At 38.4% G+C, this 20,282-nt stretch overlaps 1 long non-coding RNA gene across 2 annotated transcripts in view; it reads right to left on the bottom strand.

Moving 5' to 3' along the window:
- LOC146007142 (uncharacterized) overlaps positions 1–20,282 on the bottom strand; it is a 75,952-nt gene that overhangs the window by 41,751 nt on the left and 13,919 nt on the right. The window contains exon 1 of one of the 2 annotated variants that reach the window (XR_014444252.1): positions 6,010–6,118. The exons of the other annotated variant lie outside the window; for it this stretch is intronic. This is a non-coding gene — a long non-coding RNA (uncharacterized LOC146007142). Of the gene's footprint in view, positions 1–6,009; positions 6,119–20,282 lie in introns of those variants that run through there. 2 annotated transcript variants of the gene reach the window in all.

Genomic DNA, 20,282 nt, shown 5'->3' with positions numbered 1-20,282 from the left:
TTTGCGTCACACCCCCCCACCCCCCCCCCCCACAACCCCCACTCCCGCGATTCACGGCACACACACACACACCTCCCCGGTGATTCACGGCACACCCCCGCGACCCCCCCTCCCATGATTCGCCGCAACCCCCGCCCCGTAACCCCCCCTCCCGCGATTCGCGGCACCCACCCCTGCGACCCCCCCCTCCCGCAATTCGCAGCACCCCCCCCCGCGATTCGCGGCAGCTCCAGAATTAAATTGCACATGGAAAACACTGACATGGCTATGGTCGACAATGAAAAAGGTTGACATGAGTTTTTGAAGTGTTTTTTTTTCATTTTTTGAATGTTTTCATATTCATTCTCATGTGTCGACATGGACACCAATGAAGTGCCACACTTATGTCAACATTTACATGTGTTGACCTTTCTGTGTTGATTTTTTCTTGTGGCGATTCGCGTCACACCCACCCCCCCGCAACCCCCACTCCCGCGATTCACAGCACACACACACACCCCCGCGATTCTCGGCACCCCACCCCGTGACCCCCCCTCCCGTGATTCACGGCACACCCCCTGCGACCCCCCCTACCATGATTCGCCGCAACCCCCGCCCCCGTAACCCCCCTCCCGCGATTTGCGGCAACCCACCCCGCGACCCCCCTCCCGCGATTCTCTGCAATCCCTCCCCTCCCGCGATTCGCAGCATCCACCCCCCCCACATCCCCCCCTCCTGCAATTCGCGGCACCCCCCGCGACCCCCCCTCCTGCAATTCGCGGCACCATCCGCGACCCCCCCTCCCGCGATTCGCGGACACCTAAGTTGCAATACAGGGCATCTTTCATACAATTCTAACCATATTTCTCATATACAAACGTTCACAAATTAAGGGGGCGCAGCCCCTTACGACGGTGTGAAGAGCGCCCGTAGGGCGCGATGAATCACCTAGTAATAGACATACAAGACTAACAACATATAACATAAAATCAATATAGCATTTTCTAATTTTTCAATGTAAGGCTTCTGGCTGCCCTATGATTCTTAAGGTATCTATAGATGTTTGAGGCCAGGGGCGGGCTGGGCCGGGGGACAGGGTGTCACATGCCCCCTAGGACTGTATGTAATGGCTGGGCCGGCTGTCCAATGCTGCCGCAACCCCGCCTCCAGGCTCCATATCCAGCCGCACTGCCACACACTGGATTCCCGGCCGCCCGAATGTAAGGTGACGGCCCCTGCAAAAATGTCCGCCACCTTGGAGGAGACAGACACTAGAGGTATTGCCATACCTCTAGTGTCTGTCAGAAGAGAACAGTGCAGCCAGCGTTAACCAGAAGTGCGGATTCGGGTAGTGCTGGCGCACTATTTAAATGGACGTATGGAACCCCTTGGCGACGAGCAAGTACCCGGTCTCCCACCTGACAAAAATATCACTCCCCCTGGCAACAACACTCCCCCTATAGAGTGCTACATGCCCCTTCCTCTAGCAATGAGTATGTCGCACTCCATAGCAACAGCATATCATTTCCCCTAGCAATGAGCATGTAAATCCAACATGGCAACAAGAATGAAACCCCTGGCAAGAAGCATGTAACCCCTGGCAACGAGCGATATTCCTCTGATAATGAGCATATAGGTAAGCAGCAGTTATATGGTATAATATGTAATATGCATTATGTTTAATGGGCATCACAGTGTTGGCATTATGTGTAATGGGCATTATGGCATGTGGCATTATGTTTTATGGGCATTACATTGTTGGTATTATGTGTAATGGACATTACGGTGTTGGCATTATGTGTAATGGGCTTTACGGTGTGTGGCATTATATTTAATTGGCATTACGGTGTGTGGCATTATGTGTAATGGGCATTACGGTGTGTGGCATTATGTGTAATGGGCATTACGGTGTTGGCATTATGTGTAATGGACATTACGGTGTTGGCATTATGTGTAATGGGCATTACGATGTGCGGCATTATATTTAATTGACATTACAGTGTGTGGAATTATGTTTAATGGGCATTACGTTGTTGGCATTATGTGTAATGGGCATTACAGTGTGTGGCTTTATGTCTAATGGACATTATAGTGTACATTTTTGCAACGCGCCTTCTGCGCGCTCTGTCCCCATTTCTGGTGTATGTGTGTGGGGGAAAATGATTGTGTAATCCTTGCTGCATACTAGAGGGGAGAGGGTAGGGTGGTGCAACGATGGCGATGGTGGTGGGCCACTTGCTTGTGTAGCCCCCCAGGCTGTAAGAATTAAAAAAAATGATACACTGTATAGTCCCATGTGTGGTTTTCCTCATAGATGTCCCGCAGCAAGTAAAGAGCAAACACAAGAATATGTTTACGGAGTGATGTGGTTACATTGTATCTCTTGTCCACAATGTCTTAACATACACAGTGATCCTTTAATGTCTTTCAACACTGTGAGTTTATATAAAGTCTGTGGGGAAATCTAGTTTGTCCACTGATGGAAGAGTACATTCTGTAGGTCAACTGAAAATGTAAATAATGGGTAAATGTTAGCAAGCCATCCAGATAAGCCAAATATTAGATTATATGAGTGACCTCTTCAACAACCTTAAAAACTCATGACCAACTATTCAAGTGTCGAATTTTCAAATCAATCTTTTCATCAATTCAACCTTCTCATGTTGACCTTTTTACTGTTAACCTAAAGAACCTTGGACCTTATTCTGGTCCATGCACACCCATGTAAATTCACATAGGTGTGCAATGTGTTGGCGAACAGCGTGTTGGACGGGTGTTCAAATGGGCACTCGCACCCACCAGTGCTGATGGGGGGCTTGGGGAGGCGGCGTGTAGTCACGCCCATGGAAACGCCCAGCGTTCTCATGCTATTGGGCTGATAATGCGGGTGCCGGGGGTGGACAGCTGACATCACCGGATGTCAGCTGCCCACCATGTTCCCCTCCAGGACCCACGCAAGCCTAAGACACCTGAGAGTGTCTTAGATTTGCATGAGCACACCACATCATTCAATGGTCGGCGACCATTAAATGGTGTGGGTGTCGCCTCATAGGCTGTGAATGGAGAAAAAAATAATCTTAATAGTAAAATTGAACATTTAATTAATAACACAAATGACAAATAATAAAAATAAGTGGAAATACTATTAAAAACAACAAGTGGACCAATTGATATAACCTGCTCTGGTAGACCACAACAAGTGAGGAGTGGATTATGGCACTGGAGTCCAGTTACACTCTCAGTATGTCGCTGGAGGTGTCCCGGTTCAATGTGGACTAATTTGCTTGTAGGGATCCTCTCTAAAGTGCGTTTGATATAAACAGGAAAAAGTGCTGTAATTGTATTCCAAATGAGCCGATGTAATTACCCCAATCCAGGCCTTGTGTGGGGGGCTCCTTTTGTAAAGTGCACTGTGCCAAACGTAAAGTACTCCAAAAGGTGATGGTCAAAATATGGGGTCCCAGAGAATTAAGCAGGTGATGTATGATGTCCACAGTGGGTCCAGCTTGGTGACCAAGCTGGACCCACTGTGGACATCATACATCACCTGCTTAATTTCTAAAGCCTAGATATACTACATTACATTAGGGAACACCCACACAAAAAATGTGTACCAAGAAAATGTTTTGGAATATACATACAGTACTTTCTATTTATACTCACTAAAACCTACATTAGCATACTCCTTACTGCAATGTATTACACCGGCTGGGAATGAAATCCTGTATTCATGCCAAGCTACAGCATCTCCAAACCCATTAATCATCACCTGTTTATTGCTTGGGAGCAGTTTATAGCAGTTTATACAAGCAAGAAACAGGTGTTTTCATAACTGGATGAACAAGAAATAGTCTTTATGACTAAATACTCCTGGCTTGTACATTACAGTGCTAGAGCTGCTGTTACTCCTGGCTTGTACATTACAGTGCTAGAGCTGCTGTTACTCCTGGCTTGTACATTACAGTGCTAGAGCTGCTGTTACTCCTGACTTGTACATTACAGTGCTAGAGCTGCTGTTACTCCTGGCTTGTACATTACAGTGCTAGAGCTGCTGTTACTCCTGACTTGTACATTACAGTGCTAGAGCTGCTGTTACTCCTGGCTTGTACATTACAGTGCTAGAGCTGCTGTTACTCCTGGCTTGTACATTACAGTGCTAGAGCTGCTGTTACTCCTGGCTTGTACATTACAGTGCTAGAGCTGCTGTTACTCCTGGCTTGTACATTACAGTGCTAGAGCTGCTGTTACTCCTGGCTTGTACACTACAGTGCTAGAGCTGCTGTTACTCCTGGCTTGTACATTACAGTGCTAGAGCTGCTGTTACTCCTGACTTGTACATTACAGTGCTAGAGCTGCTGTTACTCCTGGCTTGTACATTACAGTGCTAGAGCTGCTGTTACTCCTGACTTGTACATTACAGTGCTAGAGCTGCTGTTACTCCTGACTTGTAATTTACAGTGCTAGAGCTGCTGTTACTCCTGACTTGTACATTACAGTGCTAGAGCTGCTGTTACTCCTGACTTGTACATTACAGTGCTAGAGCTGCTGTTACCCCTGACTTGTACATTACAGTGCTAGAGCTGCTGTTACCCCTGACTTGTACATTACAGTGCTAGAGCTGCTTTTACCCCTGACTTGTACATTACAGTGCTAGAGCTGCTGTTACTCCTGACTTGTACATTACAGTGCTAGAGCTGCTATTACTCCTGACTTCTACATTACAGTGCTAGAGCTACTGTTACCCCTGACTTCTACATTACAGTGCTAGAGCTACTGTTACTCCTGACTTCTACATTACAGTCCTTGAGCTACTCTATTGCACAAGGGCAAAAGGATATATCTTGTATGATATATAATATATATTTATTATGGTATGCATTGTGAGGATGTATATATGCAGGGCCACCCTCGACCACCTAATTCCTTCCTTTCCCCTCCCCTTATTTGGCAAATACACGGCCAGTCAGGGCAGCCAAGAGGTATGCCATGTTCCTGAGCAGGCTCAGAATGAGCTTTCACGCTGTCAGTGAAACACTCATGCTGAGCCAGCTGTCAGCACAGCACATGCTGTAGGTATGTGCTGCTGCTGCTGCCGGGGAGAGACAGAGGAGGAGGGGGGGGGGAGAACTAGGGTCCCGCCGGGCCCCTCCAGCAAGCCTGGGTAATTAGTACGGCGGCCCTGGGGCCAATGATAGGGTTTTTGACATCCACCTGCAAACTGTAATGATTTTCTGTTACAATTACTGTGCAGGGCTAAGATGGAGGTTGAACCAGTACCACTTCACCATTAGACGTGGGGGAACTCAGTTCCACCCCATCCCCCCACCCTTAAAATCCTGTATATATGTTACATAATGGAGCTTCTCACCTCTATCCTTTCAGTGACACCATCCAAATCACAGTTTTCTCTTCTGTAGCATGTGCTGGAAATACACCAGCCAGAGATTTGTGAAACCCTCTGCCCTGTACTATCGCCAGTCACACACATACAGTAGCATAGTTGCCTACTACATTAAATCCTGCAGTAGGCAGTAGGATGGATGTGGTAGGACGTCCAGCTCGTCGGGATTCCAAAGGTCATTATACCAACAGGGGGCGTGATCGCAATGAAGCCCATTGCGCTCTTTCTGCACTCGCCATGCTGAAATTACTGATCCAGGCCCTACATGCTGAGCGGTTGATATAATACCCCCTACCACCCGCGGGACATCAAAGCTTCCCCCACACCTGCCGCTGCAGGATCGGCAGGGGCCCCAATATATTGCTATGCCCAGGGGTCTACATTGCTGTTATATATATATATATATATATATATATATATATATATATATATACAGAACAAGTTCTCCAATATGCGCTAAATAGAATAAACTAGTCGGTCGCTGTAGACACTTAGTTCCCCACTAGTAGGAACTACTACTACACATAAACACCAACAATAGTGTCTTCAGCGCCCTATAGTAATGGATGTCTTAAATGGTCTTAACTGATATATAAAATAAATGAATATAAAAACAATATAATATATACTTGAAGCTTCTTGTTTCTTGTGGAATAAATTTTCTTTATTTTCACAGAGCTTTAAGACAGAACCCAACGCGTTTCATCTCTCTTGGAGACTTCATCAGGGGTTTTTTCTAAAAATATACAGTATACAATTCTTTTAGACATCACATAATATATACATCAAACATTTCCAATTTAAAAAATATATAATTAAAAATATAAATATAAATATAAATCAGTTCATATATATTAAATTAATGTTAAATAAATGGTTTCTATAAATTAAATAAATGGTTTCCTTGGAGGGGGAGGGGGAACGGAAACAGATTGATATCCAGAATAAAGTTCAGTACATACCTTATAGACATTAAATGCCTTTTAAGGCTCTGAAACAATTGGTGTTGTTCTACTGATCGGATAAAGAACTGGATTTAGTCCTCTACAGTGGTGAGTACCTAGTAGGACCATAAAGAGAATATTTGTACTCCACTACCGACTAATAATTCCTTTATAATATTTATACTATTTATTAGAATATAGATTGTTTATGATATACACATACCTTGTGCTATTAAAATACGGCACAAACGTCTTTAGGTGTTATCACACCTGTGCATAGAAAGCCCAAAAAAGGTATCTTATAACCGTCTTAGTACCTAGTTATTGAAAAAAGTTTTATTTTGATTTTTAGTTTTTCTTCTATTATATATATCTATATGTTAATGTATAATTGGGGATTAACACTTAACATATAGGTCAAGAGTACTTACATAAAGAAATTCAGAGTTCCAGTATACACATAAGATCATTCAACCACCTTTTCAGTGTATAAATTCCCGTTAGGGCCCAAAGGAATTAGGAAATATTCCTAATAATCAAAATTACAGAGTCCAATTATTTTAGCTCAAGTCAACCTTAACAATCATCACTTAGATCAATACAAAAATTAGCTTACCCTGTATAGCTCCTGAGTGTGTGTGCTCTCTGGGATTCAGCCAGCAAGTGAATGAACCTAGTGGCTGATCTCTATATATAGGGAAACTGATATGACATCATATCCTGTTGGATTAATTATCCTCTATAGATATTTTATAATTAATTTATTAATCATAATGTCCACAAATTAAATGTATTGTTTAACCTATAAGGTTCTATATCTATTTAGAATTATACCAAATTAATTGTGGGGATGATACAAGTGGGGAATATATATAACTTCATGTAGATTGCTTAATCGCCCCATAATGCATTGCGCTATGTCTCTGGTTTATTCGTGGGATTTAACAGGTTCCGAGTGTAATATGAACCTGTCTGATAAGCTCCACTTGAAGAGCGGGGTTCGATTAGCCTTGGTTAATGTTTTTATAACTTAACTGGGAGCTTAGAAAGAGAAAAGCTCTTTAATAGCGGCGTGCGTTCCACTGGAGCCGCTGTGGAACGCACGGCCATCTTACCAGGAAGTGTGCCTGGCTCTTACTGAGTGAAACGTCATGCGTCTCACTCCACTCACTATGGAGCGCAGCGCAGCTTACCCGGATGTCAGTCTGGACACTAAAAAGATAATACTAAGGATAATCTACCAATTAGAATGATTTTATTGTAGCGAACTTCTTACCAAACAAAGTGTATATTATCTGATCTATTACCACGCATTTTAAATATCTATTTGTGTTGGTATATATTATGATTTCATAAATTATGAAATTTACCCATTTAATAAGTAAATTCAAAAATATTACTAATAGTAAATAATACATTAATTAAGTCCCTTTTATTCTAAAAATAAAAAATAAATAAATATATATATATAATATAATATTTTACTTGGTGCTGTGTTATTAAGTGGTTTAAATTGTTATTACATATAAGTTCTTATGAGAACCATCTTATTAAGTGATATTAATTTTTTTAATGTGTTTTAATGTGTTTAATTATTCATAACGTGTATAATTTTTAATTTTTAATTTTTTTAGTTTTTTTAAATTTTTTAATGTGTGTTATGGATGTAAATGTTTAATCATAATTGTGCAATTGTGAAAATTGACTTGAACTTCACAACAAGGTTCCTATATATACAATTCCAGTACATCTTTTTACATATTCATTTAATTAATGTATAATAAACCTGTACAAAAATGTATACTTCGACTTATACACAAAAAAATACATACACATATACCTAATAGACCTACATGTCTACCACAAAATTAAGTGAAAATAAACATTCAGTATGCTAGACATTTTATCTTTATATAGAATTTCAATATATTGCCTCAAAAGGCTGCTTATGGTAACCCGTAATTTGGAATCCTCAACTATGGTCTGTGGTGTGAAATTTAACACGGGACTAGGGGGATAGTTTTTAAACAGGGACTAAGTTGAATAGAACTATCCAATTATCACAGACATAATATCTTAGTAGAAGATTATCATCTAAAGACTACTCATGGTTATTTAATCATTCTCTATAAAAAAGCTGTAACCTCTATGCTTTCGTTTAAGCCTTTTGGGGTCAACGAATCTAGAGTGTAAATCCAAAAGGATTCTCGCATTGTTAAGGTGCGATCTCGATCTCCACCCCTGGGGTCTTCCTTGATATGCTCCAATACAGAGAATCTAAATGTGTCGATGTCTGAGTTGTGAATAGATTCAAAATGTCTAGGAATACTGTGAGTTTGGATCTTCTTTTTTATGTTCCGTAGATGTTCTTGAATATGGATTTTAATATTCTTTTTCGTTTTTCCCACATAGCGAAGATTACAACCACAGGTTACTAAATAGATTATATATGTAGAGTTACAGGTCACAATCTCATTCAGTGTACATTGTTTTTTCAGAGCATCGGGAACATTAGGACCTCGTTTGTCTATATGCCTACAACAAATACACTTGTTGCAAGGATATAGGCCCTCTCTTTGCATAAGGAAGGGATTCCTATTCTCTGAGTTCCTTACATGTGGCTCCACACACTTCAATTTACTAGGGGCTAGCATACTTTTAAGATTTCTTGCCCTTTTAAATACTATGTCTGGTTTGTTAGGTAAATGGGGGCCCAGGATTGGGTCCATTTTAAGCAAGTGCCAGTGTCTATCCAGGCTCTTTTTGATCTTTCTGTGTTCTTGGCTGTACTGGGTTATAAAGGGTCTTAATTTCTGAGTTGGGCGGTTGATTTTTTCTTTTAAGAGCTCTTCTCTGTTGAGATCGAAGGCTCTTTGTTGGTCATGACGGATGTTAGTCTCTTTGTACCCCCTTTCTATGAATCGTTCTGTTAAGGTATTTGATTGTTGCCAATACATGTCTGTATTGCTACAATTTTTTCGTATTCTCAGGAACTGGGCAAATGGTACATTTGTCTTCCAGGTTTTCAGGTGGCAGCTATCCGCTGGAATAAAGCTGTTTGCATCAGTTTTCTTAAAGAATGTTTTCGTGTTTATAATCTTTTTTGACTGATCTACCTCCATAAAGATATCTAAAAAATCTATCTCACTTTGATGTTCTTTAAAAGTGAATTTGAGATTATAGTCATTAATCTGCAATGTCCCAACAAATTCTTCTGCACTTGGTTTATCACCGTCCCAGATTACAATCAGATCGTCGATATACCTTCTGTAAAACTTGATGTGGTTGGTTTTAAAGCCCACATCATCATAGAGCACTTCTCTCTCCCAGCCATCCATATAGATATTCGCATATGCCGGGGCAAATTTTGTGCCCATGGCTGTCCCCTGCTTTTGGACAAAATGGGTTTTATCGAATTCGAAATGATTGTGACAGGACGAATTGTACCCCATCACACAAAAAAGTTCTCTCTTTTTCAGTCATATTCACATCCCATAGAAGTATTTGTCTAACGGCCTCCAAACCTTTAGAGTGTGGTATGGACGTATATAACGCCTGGACATCAATGGTCATTAATCTAAAAGTGGGTTCCCAAATGAAATTTTCTAGTTCTCTCAGTAACTGAGTCGAGTCTTTTAGGTATGACCTTTGTGACTTTACATATGGCTGGAGCTTCAGATCTAAATAATGGGATAGATTGGCTGTCAAAGAGCCTACTCCTGCCACTATGGGTCTTCCGGGCGGAAGGTCCTTGTTTTTGTGGACCTTTGGGATATGATAGAATATTGGAATTTTTGGTTTAGCAACGTACATATATTCCATCTCTTTTTTGCAAATGACCCCATCTTTATTAGCTCTATTTAACAGATTATATAACTCCTCTTTATATCCATCAAGGGGACTACCGTCCAATTTTTCATATGTATTTTGGTCATCAATCAAGTTGTGGGCCTCAGCAAGATAGGCTGAGTGGTCTTGTACAACGACCGCCCCTCCTTTATCCGCTATTTTTATTACAAGACTATCGTCTTCCTTTAGTTCTTTTAGTGCCTTTTTTTCTTGAGGATTAAGGTTACTAAATCTTTTATTATCAATTTTTAAGTTTTTAAGGTCCTCTTTGACTAATTCGAAAAATATATCTAAATGACTTCCCTTAGATTCTACTGGAAAGAATTTGGATGGGGGGGCCACTAATGGTTTAGAAGCTGAGTCATTATTGTATGGATTTTTTAAGAAATGTCTTTCAAGTGTGAGGCGTCTCACATATCGATTGAGGTCTATAAAAAGATTGAATTTATCAGAATGCTGGTCTGGTGCAAATTTTAAACCTTTATTTAATATCTCCGTTTGTGGTCTGGAAAGTACCTTCTTGGAAAGATTGATGAGCCCTGAGTTATCGGGTCTCGTTGGAAATGTGTTGTCTTTTTCTTTCTTAGGGAGCTTTCTACCTCCTCTTTTTCCTCTTCTCCTCGATGTCTTTTCTTTCCTATAGGGGACCCTATTCCTGAAAGTAGAGATTCTTTTATCTGTATAGGGGGGAAGGGTATTTTCCTCTCCTCTTCTAAAAAATGCCCCCTAGGGGGTGATCCTAAAGCCTCAAATCTATTGGAAGTCTCTGGATAATAACTTCTTCTGGGTGAATGGTACCTTTTATTATATGGCCTGCCTGATTCTCTATACATGGGGGATCTAAAGGATCTTCTTCTATAGTGTTTTTGATAGGAGTTTCTCCTTTGAAAGTAGTCTCTTCTACGGAATGAGTCCCTTCGACCTTGTTGGTAATACCCTCTTCTTCTTTCGAACACCTCATCATCATCGACCTCTTCTCTATGGTAATTTCTAGCCCTAGTGGTGGTTAAATTACCTGTATTCTCTGATGCGGCCCAATTGTGGACTTTACCACTCTCATAGTCCAGTTTATCTCGGAGGAATTTCTTTTGTTTCCTATTTATTATTTCTGTTTCAAGGGAATCAATTTTTCCTTGCATGTCTAATACATCTCTTTTGAATTCGTCGTCATCTTCAAACTTAGATAATACGGACTCTAATTTTTTAAGATCATCTTCATGTTTGCTCAATTCTTTTTTACGTTCACATGTGATGAGATTGATTAATTTTAAAGAACAGTCGTCAAGGATTTTATTCCAATTAGACATGAATTCCTCATTATTTTGTTCCGTAGTGGGTTTTTTAATTATTCGAAGTCCTCTCGGGACTCTTCCCACCTCTAGGTATTTTTCAAGAGTTATAAGCTCATACCAGCCTTTTAGTTCTTTTATTGCTAGTTTTTCCATTTGATTTAACAAATCATAATATTCATCCATTGTCCCCTCCATTTGTTCTTAATTGACTGCTTCTTCTAAAAATATGGACCGGCATTTAGCTGTCCTATTTGATCTATCTTTAAAAATAGGCATTTTTAACTATGTTCAGCTGCAATAAGGAGAATACTAGTGGAAGAGAAAGATACACAGAACAAGTTCTCCAATATGCGCTAAATTGAATAAACTAGTCGGTCGCTGTAGACACTTAGTTCCCCACTAGTAAGAACTACTACTACACATAAACACCAACAATAGTGTCTTCAGCGCCCTATAGTAATGGATGTCTTAAATGGTCTTAACTGATATATAAAATAAATGAATATAAAAACAATATAATATACACTTGAAGCTTCTTGTTTCTTGTGGAATAAATTTTCTTTATTTTCACAGAGCTTTAAGACAGAACCCAACGCGTTTCATCTCTCTTGGAGACTTCATCAGGGTTTTTTTTCTAAAAATATACAGTATACAATTCTCTTAGACATCACATAATATATACATCAAACATTTCCAATTTAAAAAATATATAATTACAAATATAAATATAAATATAAAGCAGTTCATATATATTAAATTAATGTTAAATAAATGGTTTCTATAAATTAAATAAATGGTTTCCTTGGAGGGGGAGGGGGAACGGAAACAGATTGATATCCAGAATAAAGTTCAGTACATACCTTATAGACATTAAATGCCTTTTAAGGCTCTGAAACAATTGGTGTTGTTCTACTGATCGGATAAAGAACTGGATTTAGTCCTCTACAGTGGTGAGTACCTAGTAGGACCATAAAGAGAATATTTGTACTCCACTACCGACTAATAATTCCTTTATAATATTTATACTATTTATTAGAATATAGATTGTTTATGATATACACATACCTTGTGCTATTAAAATACGGCACAAACGTCTTTAGGTGTTATCACACCTGTGCATAGAAAGCCCAAAAAAGGTATCTTATAACCGTCTTAGTACCTAGTTATTGAAAAAAGTTTTATTTTGATTTTTAGTTTTTCTTCTATTATATATATCTATATGTTAATGTATAATTGGGGATTAACACTTAACATATAGGTCAAGAGTACTTACATAAAGAAATTCAGAGTTCCAGTATACACATAAGATCATTCAACCACCTTTTCAGTGTATAAATTCCTGTTAGGGCCCAAAGGAATTAGGAAATATTCCTAATAATCAAAATTACAGAGTCCAATTATTTTAGCTCAAGTCAACCTTAACAATCATCACTTAGATCAATACAAAAATTAGCTTACCCTGTATAGCTCCTGAGTGTGTGTGCTCTCTGGGATTCAGCCAGCAAGTGAATGAACCTAGTGGCTGATCTCTATATATAGGGAAACTGATATGACATCATATCCTGTTGGATTAATTATCCTCTATAGATATTTTATAATTAATTTATTAATCATAATGTCCACAAATTAAATGTATTGTTTAACCTATAAGGTTCTATATCTATTTAGAATTATACCAAATTAATTGTGGGGATGATACAAGTGGGGAATATATATAACTTCATGTAGATTGCTTAATCGCCCCATAATGCATTGCGCTATGTCTCTGGTTTATTCGTGGGATTTAACAGGTTCCGAGTGTAATATGAACCTGTCTGATAAGCTCCACTTGAAGAGCGGGGTTCGATTAGCCTTGGTTAATGTTTTTATAACTTAACTGGGAGCTTAGAAAGAGAAAAGCTCTTTAATAGCGGCGTGCGTTCCACTGGAGCCGCTGTGGAACGCACGGCCATCTTACCAGGAAGTGTGCCTGGCTCTTACTGAGTGAAACGTCATGCGTCTCACTCCACTCACTATGGAGCGCAGCGCAGCTTACCCGGATGTCAGTCTGGACACTAAAAAGATAATACTAAGGATAATCTACCAATTAGAATGATTTTATTGTAGCGAACTTCTTACCAAACAAAGTGTATATTATCTGATCTATTACCACGCATTTTAAATATCTATTTGTGTTGGTATATATTATGATTTCATAAATTATGAAATTTACCCATTTAATAAGTAAATTCAAAAATATTACTAATAGTAAATAATACATTAATTAAGTCCCTTTTATTCTAAAAATAAAAAATAAATAAATTATATATATAATATAATATTTTACTTGGTGCTGTGTTATTAAGTGGTTTAAATTGTTATTACATATAAGTTCTTATGAGAACCATCTTATTAAGTGATATTAATTTTTTTAATGTGTTTTAATGTGTTTAATTATTCATAACGTGTATAATTTTTAATTTTTAATTTTTTTAGTTTTTTTAAATTTTTTAATGTGTGTTATGGATGTAAATGTTTAATCATAATTGTGCAATTGTGAAAATTGACTTGAACTTCACAACAAGGTTCCTATATATACAATTCCAGTACATCTTTTTACATATTCATTTAATTAATGTATAATAAACCTGTACAAAAATGTATACTTCGACTTATACACAAAAAAATACATACACATATACCTAATAGACCTACATGTCTACCACAAAATTAAGTGAAAATAAACATTCAGTATGCTAGACATTTTATCTTTATATAGAATTTCAATATATTGCCTCAAAAGGCTGCTTATGGTAACCCGTAATTTGGAATCCTCAACTATGGTCTGTGGTGTGAAATTTAACACGGGACTAGGGGGATAGTTTTTAAACAGGGACTAAGTTGAATAGAACTATCCAATTATCACAGACATAATATCTTAGTAGAAGATTATCATCTAAAGACTACTCATGGTTATTTAATCATTCTCTATAAAAAAGCTGTAACCTCTATGCTTTCGTTTAAGCCTTTTGGGGTCAACGAATCTAGAGTGTAAATCCAAAAGGATTCTCGCATTGTTAAGGTGCGATCTCGATCTCCACCCCTGGGGTCTTCCTTGATATGCTCCAATACAGAGAATCTAAATGTGTCGATGTCTGAGTTGTGAATAGATTCAAAATGTCTAGGAATACTGTGAGTTTGGATCTTCTTTTTTATGTTCCGTAGATGTTCTTGAATACGGATTTTAATATTCCTTTTCGTTTTTCCCACATAGCGAAGATTACAACCACAGGTTACTAAATAGATTATATATGTAGAGTTACAGGTCACAATCTCATTCAGTGTACATTGTTTTTTCAGAGCATCGGGAACATTAGGACCTCGTTTGTCTATATGCCTACAACAAATACACTTGTTGCAAGGATATAGGCCCTCTCTTTGCATAAGGAAGGGATTCCTATTCTCTGAGTTCCTTACATGTGGCTCCACACACTTCAATTTACTAGGGGCTAGCATACTTTTAAGATTTCTTGCCCTTTTAAATACTATGTCTGGTTTGTTAGGTAAATGGGGGCCCAGGATTGGGTCCATTTTAAGCAAGTGCCAGTGTCTATCCAGGCTCTTTTTGATCTTTCTGTGTTCTTGGCTGTACTGGGTTATAAAGGGTCTTAATTTCTGAGTTGGGCGGTTGATTTTTTCTTTTAAGAGCTCTTCTCTGTTGAGATCGAAGGCTCTTTGTTGGTCATGACGGATGTTAGTCTCTTTGTACCCCCTTTCTATGAATCGTTCTGTTAAGGTATTTGATTGTTGCCAATACATGTCTGTATTGCTACAATCTTTTCGTATTCTCAGGAACTGGGCAAATGGTATATTTGTCTTCCAGGTTTTCAGGTGGCAGCTATCCGCTGGAATAAAGCTGTTTGCATCAGTTTTCTTAAAGAATGTTTGGTACTTATGTAGTATCTGGGCTGCCGATTTTGTGATTGTATGCTCTACCTTAAGGCATACAATCAGATGCGATGCGATGCGATTCGATGCGATTTTGCATAGGATTCAATGTTAAGAAGGTCCTGTTCATTTCCCCACTATCCAAGTGGGCATAGAGTTGATTTTATATAGCGTGGCGAGCGCAGCGAGCCACCGAGCCCAAAGCGTGGCGAGCGAAGCGAGCCCCGCGAGGGGACGCATATTTCTTAAAAAGTATTCTGTGTCCCCTCGCGGGGCTCGCTGCGCTCGCCACGCTTCGGGCTCGGTGGCTCGCTACGCTCGCCACAGGTTTATATCCATCTCCATGCCCACTTGGATAGTGGGGAAAGGAAAAGGACCCCTTTTTCCCATTGAATTCTATGTTAAAATGGACTCAGACCATTTTAACATTGAATCCTATGGAAAAATCTTGACCATCGCATCGCATACGATTTGGTCGCATGCGATGCGATGCGATCCGATCCGATCTGATTTCTAAATCGGACGCCCAGATACTACATAAGTACCGAATGTTTTCGTGTTTATAATCTTTTTTGACTGATCTACCTCCATAAAGATATCTAAAAAATCTATCTCACTTTGATGTTCTTTAAAAGTGAATTTGAGATTATAGTCATTAATCTGCAATGTCCCAACAAATTCTTCTGCACTTGGTTTATCACCGTCCCAGATTACAATCAGATCGTCGATATACCTTCTGTAAAACTTTATGTGGTTGGTTTTAAAGCCCACATCATCATAGAGCACTTCTCTCTCCCAGCCATCCATATAGATATTCGCATATGCCGGGGCAAATTTTGTGCCCATGGCTGTCCCCTGCTTTTGGACAAAATGGGTATTATCGAATTCGAAATGATTGTGACTTAGGACGAATTGTACCCCATCACACAAAAAAGTTCTCTCTTTTTCAGTCATATTCACATCCCATAGAAGTATTTGTCTAACGGCCTCCAAACCTTTAGAGTGTGGTATGGACGTATATAACGCCTGGACATCAATGGTCATTAATCTAAAAGTGGGTTCCCAAATGAAATTTTCTAGTTCTCTCAGTAACTGAGTCGAGTCTTTTAGGTATGACCTTTGTGACTTTACATATGGCTGGAGCTTCAGATCTAAATAATGGGATAGATTGGCTGTCAAAGAGCCTACTCCTGCCACTATGGGTCTTCCGGGCGGAAGGTCCTTGTTTTTGTGGACCTTTGGGATATGATAGAATATTGGAATTTTTGGTTTAGCAACGTACATATATTCCATCTCTTTTTTGCAAATGACCCCATCTTTATTAGCTCTATTTAACAGATTATATAACTCCTCTTTATATCCATCAAGGGGACTACCGTCCAATTTTTCATATGTATTTTGGTCATCAATCAAGTTGTGGGCCTCAGCAAGATAGGCTGAGCGGTCTTGTACAACGACCGCCCCTCCTTTATCCGCTATTTTTATTACAAGACTATCGTCTTCCTTTAGTTCTTTTAGTGCCTTTTTTTCTTGAGGATTAAGGTTACTAAATCTTTTATTATCAATTTTTAAGTTTTTAAGGTCCTCTTTGACTAATTCGAAAAATATATCTAAATGACTTCCCTTAGATTCTACTGGAAAGAATTTGGATGGGGAGGCCACTAATGGTTTAGAAGCTGAGTCATTATTGTATGGATTTTTTAAGAAATGTCTTTCAAGTGTGAGGCGTCTCACATATCGATTGAGGTCTATAAAAAGATTGAATTTATCAGAATGCTGGTCTGGTGCAAATTTTAAACCTTTATTTAATATCTCCCTTTGTGGTCTGGAAAGTACCTTCTTGGAAAGATTGATGAGCCCTGAGTTATCGGGTCTCGTTGGAAATGTGTTGTCTTTTTCTTTCTTAGGGAGCTTTCTACCTCCTCTTTTTCCTCTTCTCCTCGATGTCTTTTCTTTCCTATAGGGGACCCTATTCCTGAAAGTAGAGATTCTTTTATCTGTATAGGGGGGAAGGGTATTTTCCTCTCCTCTTCTAAAAAATGCCCCCTAGGGGGTGATCCTAAAGCCTCAAATCTATTGGAAGTCTCTGGATAATAACTTCTTCTAAGTGAATGGTACCTTTTATTATATGGCCTGCCTGATTCTCTATACATGGGGGATCTAAAGGATCTTCTTCTATAGTGTTTTTGATAGGAGTTTCTCCTTTGAAAGTAGTCTCTTCTACGGAATGAGTCCCTTCGACCTTGTTGGTAATACCCTCTTCTTCTTTCGAACACCTCATCATCATCGACCTCTTCTCTATGGTAATTTCTAGCCCTAGTGGTGGTTAAATTACCTGTATTCTCTGATGCGGCCCAATTGTGGACTTTACCACTCTCATAGTCCAGTTTATCTCGGAGGAATTTCTTTTGTTTCCTATTTATTATTTCTGTTTCAAGGGAATCAATTTTTCCTTGCATGTCTAATACATCTCTTTTGAATTCGTCGTCATCTTCAAACTTAGATAATACGGACTCTAATTTTTTAAGATCATCTTCATGTTTGCTCAATTCTTTTTTACGTTCACATGTGATGAGATTGATTAATTTTAAAGAACAGTCGTCAAGGATTTTATTCCAATTAGACATGAATTCCTCATTATTTTGTTCCGTAGTGGGTTTTTTAACTATTCAAAGTCCTCTCGGGACTCTTCCCACCTCTAGGTATTTTTCAAGCGTTATAAGCTCATACCAGCCTTTTAGTTCTTTTTCCATATCTATATGGATGGCTGGGAGAGAGAAGTGCTCTATGATGATGTGGGCTTTAAAACCAACCACATCAAGTTTTACAGAAGGTATATCGACGATCTGATTGTAATCTGGGACGGTGATAAACCAAGTGCAGAAGAATTTGTTGGGACATTGCAGGTTAATGACTATAATCTCAAATTCACTTTTAAAGAACATCAAAGTGAGATAGATTTTTTAGATATCTTTATGGAGGTAGATCAGTCAAAAAAGATTATAAACACGAAAACATTCTTTAAGAAAACTGATGCAAACAGCTTTATTCCAGCGGATAGCTGCCACCTGAAAACCTGGAAGACAAATGTACCATTTGCCCAGTTCCTGAGAATACGAAAAAATTGTAGCACTACAGACATGTATTGGCAACAATCAAATACCTTAACAGAACGATTCATAGAAAGGGGGTACAAAGAGACTAACATCCGTCATGACCAACAAAGAGCCTTTGATCTCAACAGAGAAGAGCTCTTAAAAGAAAAAATCAACCGCCCAACTCAGAAATTAAGACCCTTTATAACCCAGTACAGCCAAGAACACAGAAATATCAAAAAGAGCCTGGATAGACACTGGCACTTGCTTAAAATGGACCTAATCCTGGGCCCCCATCTACCTAACAAACCAGACATAGTATTTAAAAGGGCAAGAAATCTTAAATGTATGCTAGCCCCTAGTAAATTGAAGTGTGTGGAGCCACATGTAAGGAACTCAGAGAATAGGAATCCCTTCCTTATGCAAAGAGAGGGCCTATATCCTTGCAACAAGTGTATTTGTTGTAGGCATATAGACAAACGAGGTCCTAATGTTCCCGATGCTCTGAAAAAACAATGTACACTGAATGAGATTGTGACCTGTAACTCTACATATATAATCTATTTAGTAACCTGTGGTTGTAATCTTCGCTATGTGGGAAAAACGAAAAGGAATATTAAAATCCATATTCAAGAACATCTACGGAACATAAAAAAGAAGATCCAAACTCACAGTATTCCTAGACATTTTGAATCTATTCACAACTCAGACATCGACACATTTAGATTCTCTGTATTGGAGCATATCAAGGAAGACCCCAGGGGTGGAGATCGAGATCGCACCTTAACAATGCGAGAATCCTTTTGGATTTACACTCTAGATTCGTTGACCCCAAAAGGCTTAAACGAAAGCATAGAGGTTACAGCTTTTTTATAGAGAATGATTAAATAACCATGAGTAGTCTTTAGATGATAATCTTCTACTAAAATATTATGTCTGTGATAATTGGATAGTTCTATTCAACTTAGTCCCTGTTTAAAAACTATCCCCCTAGTCCCGTGTTAAATTTCACACCACAGACCATAGTTGAGGATTCCAAATTACGGGTTACCATAAGCAGCCTTTTGAGGCAATATATTGAAATTCTATATAAAGATAAAATGTCTAGCATACTGAATGTTTATTTTCACTTAATTTTGTGGTAGACATGTAGGTCTATTAGGTATATGTGTATGTATTTTTTTGTGTATAAGTCGAAGTATACATTTTTGTACAGGTTTATTATACATTAATTAAATGAATATGTAAAAAGATGTACTGGAATTGTATATATAGGAACCTTGTTGTGAAGTTCAAGTCAATTTTCACAATTGCACAATTATGATTAAACATTTACATCCATAACACACATTAAAAAATTTAAAAAAACTAAAAAAATTAAAAATTAAAAATTATACACGTTATGAATAATTAAACACATTAAAACACATTAAAAAAATTAATATCACTTAATAAGATGGTTCTCATAAGAACTTATATGTAATAACAATTTAAACCACTTAATAACACAGCACCAAGTAAAATATTATATTATATATATATATTTATTTATTTTTTATTTTTAGAATAAAAGGGACTTAATTAATGTATTATTTACTATTAGTAATATTTTTTAATATACTTATTAAATGGGTAAATTTCGTAATTTATGAAATCATTATATATACCAACACAAATAGATATTTAAAATGCGTGGTAATAGATCAGATAATATACACTTTGTTTGGTAAGAAGTTCGCTACAATAAAATCATTCTAATTGGTAGATTATCCTTAGTATTATCTTTTTAGTGTCC

The sequence above is a fragment of the Crinia signifera genome, chromosome 6 (assembly GCF_055691185.1).
Source record: "Crinia signifera chromosome 6, ASM5569118v1, whole genome shotgun sequence".
In the NCBI taxonomy this organism is placed as follows: Eukaryota; Metazoa; Chordata; class Amphibia; order Anura; family Myobatrachidae; genus Crinia; species Crinia signifera.
This window is presented reverse-complemented; position numbering and strand designations above follow the sequence as displayed.